The following is a 14,449-nucleotide window of genomic DNA, read 5'->3' as shown; positions in this document are numbered from 1 at the left end:
GAGCTGAAGCCAGGATCAGATCAGCCATGATCTTATTGAATGGCGGATCAGACTCGAGAGGCTGAATGGCCTATTCCTGCTCCTACTTCTTAGGTTCTTATGTTATAATGTCAGATGGAAATAGAAACCTGATCTGCACAAACATCACTCAGTTATTCGCAATCTTGGAGCAGTGCAGATGTTGGCTTGTTTCTGGATGTCACTAAATTGTTGTAAATCGGCCAAAACACCTGGTCAGCAGATGCTGAGATCTGCAGTGAAATCAGACACTGACATTCTTTGTATTTCTGGTGAGTATTTGTGGTTATTCATAATGATTATTAATTGAAATGTTACATTAATCTCTTTTCTAGCTTCCACCTCCACTGATCTTCAGTTACAAGATATATTGTTCTTCCTTTCTGTCGGCAAATCCTTCAAGGGAACAGAATGAATGTGATGCTTCCCAGGCACAAGGAAATGTGCAGTCAGCTCCTTGCAACACAGAGTAGGTTTGTTATTACTCCCAGAAGCCATCTGTTAATTCCAGAGTCACATGGAGCAGAAGTAGTCAAACTCTCACTGATCCCAAGTTCAGAGACACATTTTCAATCCAGCAATCAAACAAAACAGAAGAGACAGACATTGTGTCCTATCCATTCCAATTCTGTACTGCTGAATGTTAGGTACATCAATCTCAGTTCAAAAGCACACACACGGTCAGATTGAAAGGCACGATATCAATCTCACAAGAGGGACACATCCTGGAGACAGTAAGATAGAGAGTGAATCTCACCCTCACATACCTGAAACTGTGTGCAGCTCTGGTCACCTCATTACAGAAATGATGTAACTGCACGAGAGAGGGTAAAGAGGATATTTATTTGGATGATGCCAGGGCTGGAAAAATGCAGCTGTGAGGAAAGATTGGATAGGCTGGGATTATTCTCTTTGGAACAGTGAAGGCTGAGGGGAGAGCTGATTGAAATGTATCGAATTTTGATGGACCTGGACAGAGTGGAGGTGAAGGGTCTATTCATCTTAACAAAGAGGTCAGTGACGAAGGCCAGAGATTTAAAGTGATTGGGAGAAAAATTAGAGGGGAGATGAGGGAAAGAAAATCACTCAGAGGGTGTTAGGGGTCTGGAACTCACTGCCTGAAAGGATAGTTGAGGCAGGGACCCTCAATTGATTCAGAAGTACTCTGGCAAGGCACCTCAAGTGCCATAAGCTGCAGGGTCCACGACCATTCCTGGAAGGTGGGATTAGAAGAAGCGGCCTCTTTCCGTGCCTTAAGCGTTCGATGATTTTATGAAATTGATGATTAAAAGAAAATAAACACATTCCTATACTGTAAACAGACAGACACAGAGTGAAATTCACATTTACAAATTATAAAAGAGTTAAAGTAAAGATTAAAACCTCCGGTCACAGAAGGGAGACTGACAGCTACAGAGAAGAAAATAAAACCACTCACATGCAAGAGACTGTCAGATAGAGAATAACACCAGAGTCACCTAACAGAGACAGACACTTACCACGTAAAACACGTGGACACATACCAGAGACTGAGAGGGACAAAGGAAAATCAATTCTCCAATAAGAGAAATTGAATGATAGGAATAACACACATAATTGTGTAGTAGACGTTGATAGCTGCAGATCAAAAGAAAATGTGCACACACACCTGTCAGGGACTCTACGCTGCAGATTAAAACACACAGACCAAAAATAGAAAGATTCAGAGAAAAGCTCCATCTCACACTAGAGTTTGAAAGATACAGAATAAACCCACACTGTTATATCTTAACTTTACAGGTACAGCTTAAAAGGGACACATACCAGAAACCAACTGGTACAAAGTAAAAATCACTCAAGTAACAGAAACTGACAGGTAAAGATCAAAAAACAGAATTATATACAGAAAATGGCAGGTATAGAATAAAACAACAATCACATATTGGAAGTTGGCAGGTTGGGGCGGGAACACCTTCATGTTCCATAAACTGACAGGTACAGAGTAAAATAAACATTCATATACTATCAATGGACAGGTGCAGATTTAACCTCTCATTCACTTAACAGAAGCTAAAAGGTGCTGCAGAAAGTACATCATCAAATTCCAAAGATTGAAAGATACAGAACAAACCCACAATCACATACCAGAAACTGACGGGAACAGAACCCACATTCCATTCACAGAAACAGATAGGGACAGAACAAAGGCCACAATCACATTCCAGAAACTGACAGGGAAAGATAAAAACCTTCACACATTTCGGAAAGTAACAGGTGCAGGATAACTGCCTCCCTCACATATGAGAAACTGACAGATAAGTTTGACACCCAGACTCGCATACTAGAAACTAACAGGTAAAGATTAAAATCAACATTTACATATCAGAAAATAGCAAATGCAGTATAAAAGCCACACTCAACTACCAGAGACTGACAGACACAGAGTGAAATCCACAGTGAATTCCAAGACATTTACTGTCAGAGAGTGAATATCTCTCATCCATAACTGACAGACACAAAGAAAACCCAACACTTGCACTTCACACTCTGACAGATACAGAATAAAACACACACATCATTAAGAAGATTTATAAACCAGATACTGACAGATACAGACTGCAACACACTCACATAACATAAACTGACAGATGCAGAATAAATTCAGCAGTCACAGACCAGAGAATGAAATGTACAAAGTAAACCTCACAGGCACATGTCAGAAATTGCCATGTACAGATTAAAAATCGCACTCACATTCTAGAGAATGCAGAGATGTGGTGTGCAATCCAGACTCAAAAGCCAGACTGAAAAACGTACTTGTATACCAGACCGTGACATAGACAGGTTAAAAATCATACCTGCACATTAGAAATTTAAATGCACAGGTTAAAACTTAAATTTACAAACCGGACAATCAAAGATAAAGAGTGAACACCACTCAAAGCAAGAAAGTGTTAGATTAACAGTCAAACCCACATTCACATGCAATAAACTGAGGGGCACAAGTTCAAGACACACAAACAAACATCAGAAACTGAAAGATACAGAATAAGATGTTTCTCACATGAAACAAAGTGACAGATACAGATAAACCCACACTCAAAATCAGAAACTGACAGAGATAAAATGCAGACTGGGGCTTGAGAGAGAAAGAGTGAAACTTGCACCCGTATCCAAGAAACTGAATAATGCAGCAAAAGAAGTGAAAAAAAACACTCACCCACGATAAAAGAATAAAACTGCACTAACATACCAGAAACTGACAGGCATGAAGCAAACCCCCGTGCCACCCCCCACCCCCTCCCCCCGCACCCAATACAGAAAAACACAACAGAAACTGATAGCCATGAAATAAAAGCTATACACACATACCAGAAAGTGACAAGTACAGTTCCATACTGAAAAATACAACGAAACCAGATAAAAACCAGCACTCAGTATTCTGAGTTAGACTGAGGTAGAGTAAAATCTTGATGCACATACCAGAGACTGACTGGTACAGATATAAAACTCAATCAATAAGAAAGTGCGAGGTGCAGAGTAAACCCCACAAATGGCGATCAGAATGAAACTGGTGCACAGTAAAATTCAAACCAACTTTTCAGAAACAGACAGGTAACAAGAAGAAAGAAAGACACAAACTCAAAGACCAGAGTCTGAGGGTTACAGAGTAAAACCCATGCTCGTTTATCAGGAATTGCCATGTACAGAATTAAAAACCTCTCATTCACACTAGAAACTTACAGGTACAATGGAAATCCCACACTCACACTTCAGAGACTGACAAATATTCAGAAAAAAATACAGTTTTAACAGAGACTGACAGGAACAGAATTAAGCACACCATCAAGATAAACAAATGGCAGATTCAGCATAAATCACAAATTCCCATTGCAGAGATTGACATGCACAGAGTAAAATGAACACCTATTCCGCAGAAATTAACAATCACCCTTTAAAAGTACAGTCACAGAATAGAAACTGTCCGTTCAAGGTCGAAGCAGATTCACAGAACAAATTGAAATATGCAATGTGAACCTCCTACTCAAATACCAGAAGCTAATAGGTGCACAGTAAAACTGATAATGACATACCAGACACAGACAGACAGAAAAAAGCCAATATCACATCGCAGAATCTGACAAGTACAGAATAAAATGTATAGTAGCATATCAGAGATTGACAGGAAAAGCACTACCATAAAGCAACAAGTACAGAATAATGGCCATACTGACAAGTGTGATATTGATAGGTACAGGGAATACGTAACACTCACCAGAGACATGCAGAAACAGAATAAAACCCATATACACATAAAGTAACTCAGAGGGACATGGTAAAATCCACATTCACATGCCAGAAACAGACAGGGAAAGTAAAACATATACTCACAAATCATGCACAGACAAGTACAGAGTAGTGGCAGCTTTCACATTACAGAGACTGACAGATGCAATTTAAAATCCACAATCAATTACCACAAACAAAAAGGTACAGAATAAAACAGATATTTGCTTTGCAGTAAATGACAACATGCTGGGTGAAACCCACATTCCGATATCAGAAATGAAAGGGTGAAGAGTGATCCCGCATTCACTCGGCAGAATAAAGAAGGTACAGTGTAAATGAAAGCAGAAAATGCTGGAAATACTCTGTAAGTCTGGCAGCACCTGTGGAGAGAGGGAGACAGTTAACATTTCAGATCAATGATGAACGACCATTGACTTGAAAGGTTAACTCTGTTTCTGTCTCCACAGATGTTGGCAGCCTGCTGAGTGTTTACAGCATTTTCTGTTTTTTAATTTCCAGCATTCACAGTATTTTGCTTTGTATTATGTTCAATGTAAAGAGCTTTCTGCTATTCCAGAAATTTACAAGTACAAAACAATGCTCATTCTCACATAACAGATAGTGAGACATTCAAACCAAAACCACTGTTCACTCCAGCAGAAACTGACAGGTACATTACAAAACCAACACTTACATACCAGAAGCTGATAGATACATAATAAAACCCAAACTCACATCAGAAGTTGGCAGGGACAGTGGAAAGCCCATATGTGTTTATCAGTAATTGACAGATACAGAGAAAAACCCACAGTCACATTCCACATTCTGAGATAAAGAATAAATCCCTCACTCTCATACCATACAAAGAGGGACAGATAGTTGGACAGATCTAGATGTGTAAGAGTTCCTTCATTGTTTTTTAAAGATAAACAAACAGATCCTGTCTTTCAGACTGACAGATGGAGGATGACTTCCACACTCATACTGTACCAGTGATGAACAGACACAGAACGAATGTTATTCATATACACACCTTTCTGATTATTTGTAGTGTATGTTTATGGGATGTGAGTATCTCGAGGAAGGCCAGTAATAGTTGTCCATCCCTCATTGCCGTTTAGAACATGGTGTCTTGTGGCTTTCTTGCTCCCTCCAGTCTTTGTAGTGTAGGTACACCCAAAGTGGTGTTCGGTAGGGAGTTGCAGAATTTGGACTGAGTGATGATGCAGGAGTGGTGTTATTTTTTCAAGCCAGGATGACATATGAACTGGTGATGAAATTGCAGGTGGTCATGTTCTCATACGTTTCCTGCCCATGTTCTACTTGGTAGCAGATGCCGTGGGTTTCATGGTGCTTCCTCTGGTTGATGCAGTACGTCTTGTAGATGGTACACACTGTGCACTGGTGGTGGAGGGAGTAAATGGTTAATCTGGTGAATGGTAAGCCAATCAAGCCTACTGCTTTGTCCTGGATGGTATAGGGTTTCTTGAGTATTGTTAGAGGTGCATACATCCAGGCAAGTGGGGAGTAATCCATCAGACTTCTGACTTGTGGCTTGTCAGTGGTGGAAAGTATTTAAGGAGTTTGGACGTGAGTTACTAACCACAGAGTTTCCGGCTTCTGACCAGCTCTGGAAGCAATAGTAGTAATATGGCAGGAAAAGTGTAAATCCTGCAGTCATTTCCCATAAAGTAACATGCACAGAATAATGGGCATATGAAACAAGATAGTGACAGGCCTAGGACACAAGCCACAATCACTAATCATAGGCTAGTGGACACAGAATAAAACCCACAATCACATACCAGTAACTGAGAGATGCATCGTAAAATCCACATTCTTGTGTCAGGAACAGAAAAGGAAATTAAAACACTTGCTGACAAATCTGACGCAGACAGACACAGAGTAATAGCAACATTCACATTCCAGAGACTGACAGATATAGAGTAAAAGCTCCGATCAATTACAGGAAACAAACAGGTACGGAATAAAATACATACTTGCTTTGTAGTAACTGACAGATACAGAATAAAATCCACATTCACATATCAGAAACTGACAGGTGAAGAGTAAAAGACACAGTAACATGTCACAAACTGACAGATACAGGGTGATCTCACATTCACTTGTCAGAATACAAAAGGTAAAGAATAAAAATCTTTCTTCCAGACCAGAAACTGAGAGGCACAGAATAAAGGAGCGCCTTTCATTGCAGTAACTGACCAGAACAGAGGAAAATGCATATTCACATGTCAGAAACTGACAGGAACAGAAAGAACACACAATCACATACCAGAAATTGGCACACAGAATAAAATTCACACGCCCATATCAGAAAATAAATTTACAGATGAAATTCCACAATCATGCAGCAGAAAGTGAGATGTACAATTAAACCCAGCTTCTGACACGTGAGGCTAACACACACAGTGTAAAAACAATGCTCATGTCACATACCAGAAACAGGCAGATGCAGATCACAACCCACACTCACATATCAGATACTGGCAGTTACAGTGTAAAATAACTCTTAATGATCACTGACAGGGATATGATACAGTCCACATTCATTCATCAGAAACTTACAGATACAGATAATAAACAGTACTGACATAAAACAGATTGGCAGGAACAGGTTAAAACATACCCTCATATGTCGAAGTCTGATAGGTACAGAATACAGTCGAGGCTTCCAAACCAGAGACTGACATGTCGAGTGAAAACCAGACTCACCTACCATCAATTAACATGTGCAGTGTGAAGCTACACAAACATATTACTGACTAACAAGTACAGAGGCAAAATCAAACAACCTTCCATAGCAGAAACTGACAGGTACAGATTAAACTCCAAATTCACATTTCGGACACTAACAAAGAGAAAGGCACAGACTTCCATAAGTTTAGTTTCAATAATTAATAAGTACATTATTTAGAAACCCCGGTTGTGTCGGAACCCTCAGTCTCACTCTTTAACACCTCACACTGAAAATCTACACTCCTCTTTTGTCTCCCACGAATCGTACCAATTTATAATGCGAGATCCGTTTTTTTAACATTGATCTGAAATGTATCCGGTTACAGAATGTTGTGAATGAGACTTTTTTCCTGCCGGTTACAGATTGTTTTAAAACAGGACAGAGAATGAATCCGAATAGATGTCGGATTGGAAAAGCGAATCTGGAACTTGTGAGAAAATGTGAAATAATACAATATGGGGGATATTTTTACATCCCTGTCGTAAGGCTATATGATCGATTAACGTGATATGCAGTCAAGCCGCTCCTTGTTTTTCAAATCGATTGGCGGACTTTTCAAATTTGAAAAAGAAGCCGTTTGGTGTCTGCCAATCCGGCGTGGTTATTTTCCGCCCTATTAACGTGATGTCTCCGCATTGGTGAACGAAGCAACTATCTGATTGGTAACATGAACAACACAATGAGAAGCTGCACAGAGTGACCAATCACCAGTGTCCTCACTATCATTCATCCAGAAGGGATAAGTGGACGGATTTGATCATTCTTCCTGAACAGTTTTGTAATGTAGTTTTTATAGATTTTTATGATGAAAGATTTTTTTTGGAGGGTGCGGGTGGGGTGTTAATGTTTGGAAGAGGGAAAACCGGTGGGCGATGGCGGCCGAGCTCTGGAAGTGCAGGTCTGTCTTGAAGTACTGCGCGATCTCCCGCACCAGGCGCTGGAAGGGCAGTTTGTGGATGAGCAGCTCGGTGGATTTCTGGTAGCGGCGGATCTCCCGCAGAGCCACAGTGCCGGGTCTGTAACGGTGAGGCTTCTTCACTCCGCCCGTGGCTGGAGCGCTCTTGCGGGCCGCTTTGGTAGCCAGCTGCTTGCAAGGAGCTTTCCCTCCGGTCGATTTGCGCGCTGTCTGCTTGGTTCTGGCCATTCTGGTAGAAGATGTGGAACAAAGACACTGTAAATGTTGAGGCTGCTCAGGGACTGTCTGTTTAAGACAGTAGAGGGACCGCCCTTGTGTTGTGATTGGATGCAGCCCCGTCCATCAGTCAAGTTTGAAACCAGCTCTGCGAAATAAAAGGGCGGCGGGAAATGCTGTGCCCTGATTGGTTGAACTGCAACTGAAATGTAATCGAACTCAAAAAGCCCGCCAATTTCAGATAGCAAAACAAGGCAAAGATTTAAAAAAAAAACTAATTTGGCGGGAAGAATTATGAAATCTGACTCCTTGCAGCTTCATTTATTTCGTCCTACATCCCCCACTGTCTTCCAACTCGGTTTGAATCGGCCCTCACGAATACATTATCATTTGCAGCCGTTTCATTCCTGATGTGCTGAGTCAACATGGAAAAGAAACAGACAGTAAAACAACGCGACAGAGTTGGGTATCCTGGTGCATGAATCACAAAAAGTTAGTATGCACGTGCAACATGAGTTTAGGAAGACAAATGGAATGATGTCAGTTATTGCAAGGGGAATGGACTATTAAAGTAAGGAAGATTTGCTACAGTTGTCCAGGGTATTGGTGAGACTGTATCTGTAATACTATGTACAGTTTTGGTCTCCTTACTGATGAAAGCACAGAAATTGCATTAGAAGCAGTTCAGAGAAGGTTGACTCGACTGATCGCTGGAATGAAGGGGTTATCTTCTGGGAAATGGTTGGACAGGTTGTCCTGTATCCAATGGAGTTAAGGAGAATGAGAAGTGATCTTATTGAAATCCATAAGATCTTGAGAGCACTTGGCCGGGTGGATACTGAGAGGATGTTTACCCTGATGAGAGAGACTCGAACCAGGAACACAAGGATACTTGCTAAAAGTGAAAGACACAGGAAGCATCTGTAAAGTGTGTAGATTAAACCAATTAGGATAATCGGAACAAATCAGAACCTAATATGGTAAAATAAAGGGTGATAGGGGATGTCATCACTTAGCAAGGGATGAACAGAGCATTGTTGGCACACTTAGAAGGAGAAGATAGACTATGGTCAACACAGCAAGAGAAGAAGAAGGAGAGAAGTCCATGTCCCAGCAAGCTCATAAGCAAGAACCAGTACTGAGTGTTACTGTATACTTATTGCTGTTGCTAAGGATTAACTTTGTGCATCTTAGTTAAGCCCAATAAACTCTCTGACTTGATCACAGAACTTGACTCTATACCTTGTTGGTCCATCTCGGTCCGGAATCTCAAGGTGAGACAGGCTGGGTATTCTCTGTCTCACCTCTGTTCAGGTAAAATCTACCTGAAACTTACAGCTCTTTACTATTTACAAACATTGCTATGTATTTTGTCCTCCTCAAACTTCCAAATTATGGTCCTTTGAAAGCAATGTTGTTTATAAAGATTTCTGTGTCACCGACTGCATACTTCTTCACATTAAAAAGACATCAGTTCACTACGACACTCTGTCTCCTATCCTTTAGCCAACTACCATCTCAGGAGACCAGTATCAATTTTTAACATGAACTTCTATTTTCTGTGTAACTCTGTTATGTACTACTTGATCGAATGCCTTTTAAAAAGCAGATATCCAATATCGATCCGACTAACTTCAGCAAAGTCAACCCCAAGAATTCAATCAGGTTAGTCGCACATGATTTGTCCTTAGCAAATCGGTACTGCTTGTCCCTTATTAACTCATCATTCTTCAAGTTGAAGTTCATTTGATCCTTGACACTTGTCTCCAATTGTTTTCGACCACTGATGGACTGTCGTCACCAGCTTTATCCTTCCCATTTCTAGAACAGGACTGTAACATTTGCACTGTTTCAGGCAACTGGAACTACTTCAATATCCAAACATTATCGTCAGGATTTCTGTTATCTCCCCCAGCAATCTGGATGTTTTCTATCTGGAGTCATTAACGTGAAGTGATCCCAATCTATTGAGAACCTCCTTTCTGTCTATTTTCATTCTGTCCAATATCTCTGTACCTCTCCTCTACTGGAACATTAACTTCATCCTTGCTTTTGTGAACAGACATATAACACTCTCATTCATTACCTTTTCCAACACAAGGAGATTTCCGTTCTTTATCCCTAAAAGCTCCGCAATTTCTTGCACTATCATTTTACATTTTTGTATATTTATCAGTGATTTTTGTTTCTCTCTACTGTTACTCATTAATATTTTCTTATAATCTCTTGCAAACATTTTTTTTTCCCTGCACTCTCACTATTCTGCCTGGTTGGAATCATGGTGATGTCGAGAATATGGGATATTTGTATAAATCACTGGCAATATTATTTAAGTGATTGGCGCTGCAAACAATCTTTGCGTCATATTGATCAAAAGCAAATTATTGGTAACGTGTGTGACGCTGAGACTGGAAGGTTGTCTGAATAAGGCAGGAGAGCGGGTGCAGGGGCGGCTCCTCATTTGGCCAAAACAATCTGGTAGAAGTGTCAGAGTGAGTCCGAGTATTTCCAGGATGAAAAATAGACATCTGATACTCTCTGTTTAATATCATGGGAGTGAAACTCTTGTTCACGGAAATGATACCTGAAAGGCCTTGTGCTGTCAATCTGCCGAGTGTACGGGAGGGAAGGATGGAGTGGAAGAGCCTTTGTATTCCTCCATTGTACTGAATTGCAGTGGGTTGGATGTTTAATCAGTCTCTAACTCTGCCTGTTGGGTGAGCAGGCGACAGAAACGATATCACTTCCCATCCCTGTGTGACTGTCACTCCTTCTGTTGTGTGTGTGCAAGATTAAACCCTGAGTCCCTCTATCCAGCTCTGGCTGCTATATCTGGAAAGATGCTGAGTCTTTTAGCAGTTGATCTCCTCAAACCGAGTTCAAGGCCTGAGTGGTGAACAGATTTTCACATTAATTGTTTGAATAATACTATGATTGAACAGCAGGTTATGATCGACTGGACCAAAGGCTGGAAAAATGCCTGTCCATAAATCTTTCAATAGGGAGTTCGAGGATCTCCTGGTTCCGAGTGCTTCAGGGATACAGGAGTAGAAATCGGCAGCTGAGCCCTGAAAATTCACAGCAAAGACTGTGTACATGAGGACATTTAACAACCGGGAGCTGAAACTCTGGGACGGTCTCCATTGTCACTGTGTTTGTGTGTCCGGTATAATTGCGGCAGCTCCGTGTCTCTCTTGTTTAGAATGAAACGATGAAGATCGCCATTCGGTATTACTCACATTGACCGCGGGTTTCACTCCAGTTAGACAAACCTTTGCTGGCTGAAATGAATTCTACAAGGTCCCAGCAAACACACCGGCTTCCTCCTTCCTCCCATGTTTCTGTCGGATTGTTTTGAGAGGAGGGTCTCAATAATAACAAACACCCTGCAGGGAGAGACGGCAATTTGAACATCTAAATAGGATCAACTCCCGGCTTTCTAGGTTATAGATTCCCTCCACCCCTCCCCACCCTCCCTCCACCCTAACCCCATGTTCAGTTTCATTGTTCACACATTGATGAGGGTGAAATGGGGAAAGTTCCCATTTATTTTCGTTGCAGAGATCTGCGCACGCGCGGTATAGCGCCGCCCACTGGAGGCGTCCTCATGAGGAGAAGAGCGCATGCTCCCCCAACACTGTCTCTGAGCGTCAAAGAACAAAGAACAAAGATAATTACAGCACAGGAACAGGCCCTTCGGCCCTCCAAGCCTGCGCCGATCCAGATCCTCTCTCTAAAAATGTCGCCTATTTTCTAAGGTTCTGTATCTCTTTTCTTCCTGCCCATTCATGTATCTGTCTAGATACATCTTAAAAGACTCCATCGTGCCCGCATCTACCACCTCCGCTGGCAATGCGTTCCAGGTGCCCACCACCCTCTGCGTAAAGAACTTTCCACGCATATCCCCAATAAACTTTTCCCCTTTCACTTTGAACTCGTGTCCTCTAGTAATTGAAACCCCCATTCAGTGAGTGAGCGGAAGATTGTTTAAATCAGCTGCGAATGGAGGCATCCGGGTCCCGGGGTAAGTGAACAAACATCTGCTTCCAGCAGCAACACCAGGTTTGGGAGCGAGTCTGCAGATGTGTTCAGAGATTAACATTGAATAGCGGGAAGTTCAGCGGGAGTCGGGAACTGTGTGGAATGTACACGAGAGGCCTGGATACCCGAGTCCAACCCGAGCGGGACCCGAGCACATGTGTCCGCCTCGGCTCGGGCCCAGCTTGCGGCTCCAGCTTTCGGGCTCGGGTCCAGTTCGGGTTTGGGTCGGACACACTCGGTCAGTCTCTGCTGGACAGTATTGAAATTTTAAAAAACTCACGTGCGGCACAGTGGCGCAGCGGTTAGCACCGCAGCCTCACAGCTCCAGGGACCCGAGTTCGATTCTGGGTACTGCCTGTGCGGAATTTGCATGTTCTCCCTGTGTCTGCGTGGGTTTCTTCCGGGTGTTCCGGTTTCCTCCCACATGCCAAAGACTTGCACGTTGATAGATTAATTGGCCATTATAAATTGCCCCGAGTATAGGTAGGTGGTAGGGAAATATATAGGGACAGGTGGGGATGTGGTAGGGATATGGGATTAGTGTAGGATTAGTATAAATGGGTGGTTGATGGTCGGCACAGACTCGGTGGGCCGAAGGGCCTCTTTCAGTGCTGTGTCACGAAACTGAACTGACCGGAGCTGGAAGTCCGGGTCGGAATTGAGTCTGCACACTGAGCCGCTGTCATCACGCATGCGCTGCAGCTTTTTGCCGGTTGGGGGACAGGAAGGGTTAGGTCGGGTCCGCTGTTGTTCGGTCGGGTTCTTGGTGTGTGTGCAGACTCCAGTCCTGACAGTGAACAGTTTGATTTTTTAATATAAATACTGTATATTTTATAATCATTTTATGATAATTATTCATTCAGGACCTTCCTGCTCTCTGCATTTCAGCTGCTCACTGGATAAACTTGCCGCAAGTATTTCAACCTGCAAGCAGGAGTTCACACAATGTATAATGATCTTTACTGAGCCTTCGGGCAATTGCTGTGTTTAGTTTAAGCAATAGAGATACTGGTACAGTGTGGAATCAACTCCACGGGTTTCTATTTAACTCATGACCAAACAATCACTGACATTGTGCTCCAATCATCATCTTTTAAACAATCTTTCAACCAGCTGAAACAGATTGTTGAACTGACAGTGCCACAAAAACTTACAAAGATGTCAAAAGATAGATGGACACTCTGAAAGCTTTGGAGGTTTGAGATTCATCCATGACATCAAATAATCTAGGCTAAGAATATTTTTCCTTAAAAAAAGTGATAGGTAACTTCATGCAAAATTGTATTAAATGTCAATGCTGGAAATTGTTCAACATGCTTTGTCAATGTTAACATATATGTTTTGTTTTCCTTTGTCGGCTATTCGAGGTGCTGGCTATTATGTGTTTGCTGATCAACCAGAAGTCTTCAATCAAACAGTAATGTAGATCTGCAGTACTGTAGACTAAATATCAGACAGCACTGGGAATCTGCAGCACTGTAGATTAATGATCAGACAACACCGAGAATCTGCAGTACTGTAGACTAATGATCAGACAGCACCGGGAATCTGCAGTACTGTAGACTAATGATCAGACAGCACCGGGAATATGCAGTACTGTAGACTAATGATCAGACAGCACCGGGAATCTGCAGTACTGGAGACTAATGATCAGACAGCACTGGGAATCTGCAGTACTGAAGACTAATGATCAGACAGCACTGGCAATCTACAGTACTGTAGACTAATGATCAGACAGCACCGGGAATCTGCAGTACTGGAGACTAATGATCAGACAGCACCGGGAATCTGCAGTACTGGAGACTAATGATCACACAGCACTGGGAATCTGCAGTACTGTAGACTAATGATCAGACAGCACCGGGAATCTGCAGCACTGTAGACTAATGATCAGACAGCACCAGGAATCTGCAGTACTGTAGACTAATGATCAGACAGCACCGGGAATCTGCAGTACTGTAGACTAATGATCAGACAGCACAGGGAATCTGCAGTACTGTCGACTAATGATCAGACAGCACCGGGAATCTGCAGTACTGGATACTATTGATCAGAAAGCACTGGGAATCTGCAGTACTGTAGACTAATGATCAGACAGCACCGGGAATCTGCAGTACTGTAGACTAATGATCAGACAGCACCGGGAATCTGCAGTCCTGTAAACTAATGATCAGACAGCACTGGGAATCTGCAGCACTGTAGACTAGTGATCAGACAACACCGGAAATCTG

This window comes from Heterodontus francisci, unplaced genomic scaffold, assembly GCF_036365525.1.
Source record: "Heterodontus francisci isolate sHetFra1 unplaced genomic scaffold, sHetFra1.hap1 HAP1_SCAFFOLD_452, whole genome shotgun sequence".
Lineage (NCBI taxonomy): Eukaryota > Metazoa > Chordata > Chondrichthyes > Heterodontiformes > Heterodontidae > Heterodontus > Heterodontus francisci.
This window is presented reverse-complemented; position numbering follows the sequence as displayed.